The following is a 7878-nucleotide window of genomic DNA, read 5'->3' as shown; positions in this document are numbered from 1 at the left end:
CATAGTAGGTACTCAATAAATATTACTTAGGATCCGTATTCCTTGATGGGAGAATTTGAGCAAGCCATTTCACCTTTCGAGCCTCATTTCCTAGTCTGCAAAGTGAGCACAGAACTCTCTCCTGCTTGCAGGTTTGCTGAGATGAGTCCAATTAGATCATGCCCCAAAATGAGCAGGTTCCCAGCGATGGCTCTCCCCTTGCTGCCCTGAGGGGAATTATAGAGAGCAAAAAAGATTTGAAAAACATTTCTTCTTTAAGCAAAAGCCATGGAAATAAAACCTCTCCTTAATTTAAGCCAGAGCTCTGAACCAAGAGTTAGGGGAAATAAGTGGGGGGTGGCGGGGTGGGGGGGGAGAGGAATGCACTATGATTGATAGTCACCACCATGGGAGCACTGGAACAGCAAGATGGAGTGATGGCTAGAGGTGCAGGCTCCAGGTCACCTAGGGCAGGAGGGAGAGAAATGCAAGGTAGAGCTGGGGATCTAGGCAATCTAGCTGCACAGCACAACAGCTAGCCGAGTTGGCATCCCTGTGCAAATTTGAAAAAAGACAGTTTTTCCCAAATTTGGCATGATAAATATATAAATCTACAATGATCATTACATGAATGGTGTCTGGGATTGTGCAGTGCGCAACCTGCACAACTATATTCAGCAGCCCAAGGAGCCCATACACCCCATAAGGCTTAAGGAAATTAGTTGCATATGGATATATGGGTTTAAAATGGTTACAAAATAGAACATGCAAGGACCTAAGCAGACGTGAAGGAGTGAGAATCCTTGTACATTGCTGGTGGGAATGTAAAATGACTCGATCACTGTGGGAAACAGTTTGGCAGCTCCTCAAAAAGTTAAACACACCAGTACCACATAACCCAGCATTTCACTCCTAGGTATATGCAAAAAGGAAGGAAAGAAAAAGAAAAAAAGGAAGGAAGGAAGGAAGGAAGGAAGGAAGGAAGGAAGGAAGGAAGGAAAGAAAAAGAAAGAAAGAAAGAAAGAAAGAAAGAAAGAAAGAAAGAAAGAAAGAGAGAAAGAAAGAAGAAAGAAGAAACAAACAAACAAACAAAAAGTCGTACATAAATGCTCATGACAGCATTATTCACAGTAGCTAAAAAATGGCAACAGCTCAAAGGTCCACAAGCAGAAGAACAGACACATAAAATGTGGTTTATCCACACAACAGAATATTAGTCAGTCATAAAAAGGAACAAATGAATCACTAGCACAAGCTACAATGTTACTGAGCTTCGAAAACATTATGCTAAGTGACAGAAGACAGTCACAAATAGCCATGTGATTCCATTTATATGATATGTCCAGAATAGGTAAACCCACAGAGACAAAAGGCAGACTAGCAGTTGCCAGAGCTTGGAGAGAGAAAGAAATAGGGAATGACAGCTTAAAGGATAAGGGCACTAGGTCTCCTTTTGGGGTGATAAAAATGTTTTGGAACTAGATAGAGGTGTTGATTGCCCAAAATTGTGAATGTAGTAAATGCCACTAAATTGAACACTTTAAAATGGTTGTTATGTGAATGTCATCTCAATTTTTAAAATACTTCAGCAGGTACATTTAGGGAAAACTCACAAAGGCAGAGAATGACACATGGACCAGGTGCTCACCCCTTATGTTAGAAGGATACATAAACTCTGGCGGGAACTTAGAACCCCCCCTTAGGAAGTGGGGGAAGAGAAGGGATGCAGAGGAAACTGACTCTCCAAAATGAGAGTCTAAACCAGACATGACTGAGCTCCTTGGAACAAGCAGATTGAATCTTCCTGCACTCAGTGGAAAAGGGATCCCAAGACATAAGTATGATTATACAGAAATAAGGAAAGGCACAGCTGTGCATACCTGATTTCGTAATTGTGAAAGTCAACATCTATACTTGCACTAGAATCCTATTATCATTCCCATTGTATATACAAGGACACCAGGGCCTGGGGAGGCTAAACCAGGGACACAGCTAATACCTAATACGTGAACCCCGGGTAGCCTAACCCCAAGCCCCAGCCTGTCCCCACTCCCTCTACCACCTGCCACATGAGGTAATCAGGCTAAAGAGGCCACCAAAGCAAAGGAGCAGCGTGTTGAAACAGAATGTGTGTCTGTGAAAATATGCAAAACTGGAATCATGGAGACGGTGATGATGGTGACAGTGGCAATGATAATGATGATGAAGATGACAACAAGTGATTGTGAAGGTGATGATGATGGTGATGCTGCCGATGATGTTGATAGTGATTATCTTAGCCAGTTTGGGCAGCTATAAGAAAATACCATAGACAGGGTGGCATAAACCAACATTTATTCCTCACAGTTCTGGAGGCTGGAAGTCCAAGATCACGGCCCCAGAATTATCAGTTTCTTGGTGAAGGCCCTCTTCCTAGGTTGAAGATGGCTACCTTCTGATGGTGTCCTCTCTTGGTGGAGAAAGAGTGAGTTCTAGTCTCTCTTCTTCTTCTTATAAGGACACTAATCCTACCTTGGGGACTCCACTCTGATGACCTTATCTAAACCTACTTCCCACCTCATGATACCATCGCGCTGGGGATTAAGGCTTCAACATATGAATTTTGGGGGACACAAACATTCAGTCCATAACAGTAATGATGATGATGATGGTAATGATAGAGATGGGAATAGTGTGCATAGCACTGGGTCGTTTTAATGATTTATTTAGGAAAAATATTTAAACCTGTGTATAATTTCTAGCATAGGACGAAGCTCTCGGTGAATGTGACTATTGTTGCCATCATTATAAACTTCTAGTTTTAAATCAAATATTTTAAGCACTTTTAAGTAGATTTGTAAACATCCCTCAACCTGCAGGCTGTATTAAAACTCTTCAGTTTACAGACAACAAAGGCCCATTTTAGGCTAGCTCACGCCGGTCCAGGAATTCTCCTAATTAGAGAGTCCATGCTGTGATGAATATGGACCAAGAGGCTCCGACAGTGCCTCCGGGTTCTGGTCTCGCTCCTTCTCTCTACTGTTTTCCTCTGTGCCAGTTTCATCCGGAGTAGGTTCTCCTATGGGAATGACAAGATGCTTCGGGCAGCCTCATGTTCAAATCTTCACAGCATGGCCATCCCAAGATGAGGGGAGCATCTCTTTCGCCATGGTCCAGTAGAAGACCCCCCGCTGAGAGCTCTCACTGGACTCATTTGAGTCACAGGACATCTCCAAACCATTCCTGTGGTCAGTAAAGAGGGAGTCTTCTCACTGTCGAACCTGGTCTGGTGGTCACCAGAACCAGGTGGACCAGAGGTGGAAGGAAGGTGATTCTTTAAAAGGGAACAAAAGAGAGATGGATGTGGAGTGGGCAAAATCAACAGATGACCACCGCATGCCCGTGACCCTGGGAGATCCAGGCGTGGACAATCCGCTCATTAGGGGAAAACATCAATTCGACTGGTATGTATTAAGGGCTTGCAATGCACCAAGAAAATCTGTTGTGCTCATAAGCTATTTCCTGCAGGAAACTGAGTCAGAGCTGGAGAAACTGGACTTCTTACCCAGCCCCTGGGAGAGAGGCTGGAGTCCACGGCAGCCTTGGGTAAGGAAAGACATACCTCCTTGGTTCCACCATTACAAGAAAGAGTTAACGATGAGGGGGAGGAGCTGCCCACTTTGTGCAGCCCAATGGGAGGGAGCCCACCCACAGGCTTCCTGTAGGGGAGGGAAAGACTGGGTGGCCTGAAAGCAAGGTATGCTGGGGTGGGTCTGGTTACTCAGAAAGGCCCAGAGCCAGCAAACCATCGGGTCAAAGTTTGGCCCCCAAGAGCCACTGGGTTGAGTTCATTCTTCTCAACTGATATCATGAGACATCTTCTGGAGGAGAAAGGAAACGATTTCCCCAGAAATGCCTGTAACGATTATCTAGAGGGTGTTTCTGTGATTAGGCAGATGACAGGAGCTGCAGAATTGAAAGAGATGTGTGTGTGAGTGTGTGTGTTAGTATGAGAGTGTGTGTGTAAGTGTTGTGTGAGTGTGTGTGAGTGTGTATGTATGTACGTAAGTGTGTGTGCATTGCAGGAGGATAAGGAGAAAGAGTGGACAAACTTTAATTTGTCTTAGTAACTAATCCCCTAAAACCAACTACGATAACAGTAAACCTTCCCTGAGCACTTCTTATGCGGTAGGCACGGAGCTGAGTGTTCTCCAAAGCTGTCTCTGCACCCTCAGAGCAGCCAAATGAGATGAGGGTGGGCTAACATGGTTACCATTTTTCAGAGGAGGGAACTTCGGCTCAGGGAAGTTTCTGACGTGGCCAACATTGCAGGCTGGGACTCAAACCCAAATCTGTCTGATTCCAAACTTTCCCACTAGAGCCCTTGGCCTCCCCTACCCCTGAAAATAGCTGTCTGTGTTGCCTTGTCCAGGATTAGGAAACTCATCAAATCTGAAGAAAACAACTCTAGGCCAGTGGGTGCAAACTGAGACCCCTTGGGTTGAGTTCACGCCTCAATGGGTTTATTTGGCCATCACCTTGTTTTGAAAAAAATTGGATTTCATTATCTTCGGGCAGTTCACCCTAATCTCACCACACCATATTTCCTTATACCCTAAATTCCAATCATTTATGTTATCTGCCTGGCTTCTATGGGCATTAGAGTGCATGACCAACTGCTAATCTAGCTGTCACACGGCTCTCTGTTAGTGAGCTGGGACTTCAGGCCTTCTGGATACAGTTCTACCTTCTACACGCAGAAATTGTATAATCCATTTTCCCATGCTGCTGAGGGAAATGGTGGTGATGATGAGGACGGTCGTGATGAGAATGGGAGAAGGATGATGTTAAAGAAAAAAATTATTCACGACCCTTGTGACAGATGCAGTGAAAAATTTTGACCTTTCTCCCCTCAGTTATACAATCCTGAGGCTGAGGGTCATGGGCACCTTTGCTAGATATTTGCAAATTGACATTCGAAAGCCTAATTTCTCCAAGTCAGAGCAGTGTGGCATATGATGGAGATGGAAGGGAGGGAATGAAGGAGGCGGAGGGAGAGAGCCGGCACCTCTCTGACTCCCCAGTTCTCCACCTAGCTGAACTCGCTGTGGGAAGTCAGAGTTTATCATTCCTTCCCCAACAGAAAAGGAAACTTTCAGACTAGCAAAAGACACCAACATGGAGCTCTAACACCACGTCTGGCAACCAGTCAGCTTTCAGCAAGTTGCAACCATGTTTGTCCTACCATGAGGGATTCTCCAGCTTGATTTTCATCGCTCAACAAAAACAAAGCAGACTTTTAGTATCTAGAATGTTTCACTGAGAATGATTGTGTTCTTGCACGACCAGCTCTTTCTGCAGGCATGGGAGTCGGGAGGCCAGTCCTCTGTCGTAGGACTTGATTTCCAAAGCCAGAATGCCACTGTATCAACAAATCCGACGGTGTTCCGTAGCAACGTGAACCTCATCCTTTCTCCCTTGTTAATATGCTCCCTGGAAGCGTGGCCTGAAAGTCCTTTAAACTCCATGCCCTCTGATTAAGGAGGAAAACATCCTGAGTCCCTGATGACTTGAGGCCCCGTGTCCTTTATCCAGAGTGAATGACACAGTCATTGTCTGTCTTAAAAGGGGGTTTCACACAGGAATGGCCCAAGCCCCTGGGGACAGCATAGAAAGGTAGGTATGGCCCCTTCAACAGGTACGGGTCACCTGAGAGGCAAGATGCAATCTTGCAGACTCTGAATCATCTTTCCCAAATTCCAAGGAGAGGACAATCCACACCGACATTCCACTCATAATCCAGAGGCCTTGTAGCCTCTCCTTGGGCGTCTCCTTGGGCAGGGGTGGTGGCTGTTCAATAGGGCATTTCAGCTCATGGAAAATTAAAATTTATCAAGGGTACATGCAGGTCAGTGAGCGGGCGTATGTGTGCACACATCCATGTTACGCCTAATCTTCCCTTTTGTGTCAGCTGGAGAGGGTGGGTGGGAAGGTGACTTTCAAGGTTGGAGAGTAATTGACCCGAGAATGCAGCGAGCAAACATCTTAAAACACCACAGAGAGCCTCTGGAAACTGATTGGAACCATTTGTGTGGTCAACAAGAATGAGGGCCGCAGAGAACTGGAAGGCCGGGACAATATCTGCTCTGTTCTGAGGCATGGAACAGATGCCAGCGTTCCTTCTGACTTTACAGCTTTTTCTTGGCTTGTGCGGGTGAAAGAGGCTGATTAAAAACGGGGCCCGCACTGGATGTTGAACAGCCTGCCAGAATGTGGCACAAGACCCGGTGGGCCGGGGATGGACTCCTCGCCGGCTCCAGCCCCCCACCCAACACGTGTGTGATCGGGCAGCACCCCCCCCGCCTCAAGGCCCAGGAGCCCCCGGGATGCACCCTTACTCTCTCTCAGAGCTTCCTCCTACCCCTACACCAGAAGCCAGGTCCGGGCTAAGAGGCAGAGCGACACCAACACCCCTCAGCCTTCCTCCAACTAATAAAACCCTTCAGAAATGGATGGAAAGACATTCATCCCCTCCAAAGCCATTCCTTCCTGTAGCGGTGTCTTAGGTAAAACCGAGTAAGCCCAGGGCATTGAGTTTCACTGGGCGAGTCACTGTGTGGTCTGTTCTGAGAGCCAAGACTTTCCAACCATACATTTCAACGGCGGTTACTCAAGTTTGGGTAAGAAAACACTTACCCAATTTCCGAGCAGACAGTGAACCGCGGGGCCTGTAACAGATATGGAGAGACAGGGTCCGAGTTCCCGGCAGCGCCGGGCTCCCCGGCCTGGAGCGCACGTCCGAGAGGCTGATGCAGGATGCAGCCGTGCCTGCCAATTAGCCCCTGGCCCCTTCGGTGGGAGATGGGGCAAGGTTCCCCCTGTGCGTCGTTCCAGAGAATTTCACACGGTGCCCGCTCCCCTGCCAGAGGGGTCGAGGCTCGAGGGAGGAAGCTGGAATGCGGATTGGAAAATGAAAATACTCTGTTAATGAGGAGCCAGAAAAGATTGGAAATGCCAGAGTTGGAAGGGGCCTTGGAGAGGGGCGAACTCAGGTCTTGGGGCTTCGGTGGCCTCGTTCATAAAACGCGGGAGCGGGGGTGGAGGGGAGGTGACTGAGGCCAGCCGTCTGAGGCCACCCAAGGTGTTAGTGGCTCAGCTGGGCTCAGACCCCTGACCCCAATCCAGGCGCTTTCCGCCACGGCATGCTCCCATCCAGCATGGAGCTCAGTGAGAGCACTCAGCAGGAGGCAGCTTCCCTGCAAGTATTTGTTCTGCTACACCCAGGAGGGAATTCTCCAGTCCAGAGGATCATCTAACCTCCCAGTTACGCAAACCCCCTGAGAGGGATCTGACCCCCTGAGCCACTTCTGACAGAGGCGCTTTCGTTCATTTTACAGTGGTCTGACTTGTTTCATGTTGTGTGTACGTGTGTGCATGTGCATGTGCACGTGTACATGTGCATCTGTGTGTGCATTTGTGCGATATTTACTGACCTGTCCCCACTTCCATCCCAGCCAAAGATGTGCTGCTCTTGTTCTGGACTCTAGGCATCACCCCCACCCTATAGAAGTTCCAGTCCAGCTGAGGAGGCAGATGCTGAACAAATAATTGGCAGTGGTATGATAGGCAGGACGGTGATCCTTGCTTTCCCACAGACCAGCAGTTTGCTGGGGATAGGCCAATAAGCTCTCTCCAACCCAAAACCCAGTGCCAAGCAGATGACTGATAGCTACGCACATTGTTGGTTCATTGGTGGCTGGTTGTTAATTAGGTGATCAGTTGGTTGGGAGATAAGTTGGTTGGTTGGCTCACTTAGTATTTGTTGGTTGTTATCGGTCAAGTTGGTGGTTATTCATTAGTTGTTTTGTTGCTTGGTTGGCGGGGCAGTTAATTGATTAATTCTTAGTTGTTACTGGTTAA

The sequence above is a fragment of the Pteropus medius genome, unplaced genomic scaffold (assembly GCF_902729225.1).
Source record: "Pteropus medius unplaced genomic scaffold, Ma_sr-lr_union100, whole genome shotgun sequence".
Taxonomy (NCBI): Eukaryota; Metazoa; Chordata; class Mammalia; order Chiroptera; family Pteropodidae; genus Pteropus; species Pteropus medius.
This window is presented reverse-complemented; position numbering follows the sequence as displayed.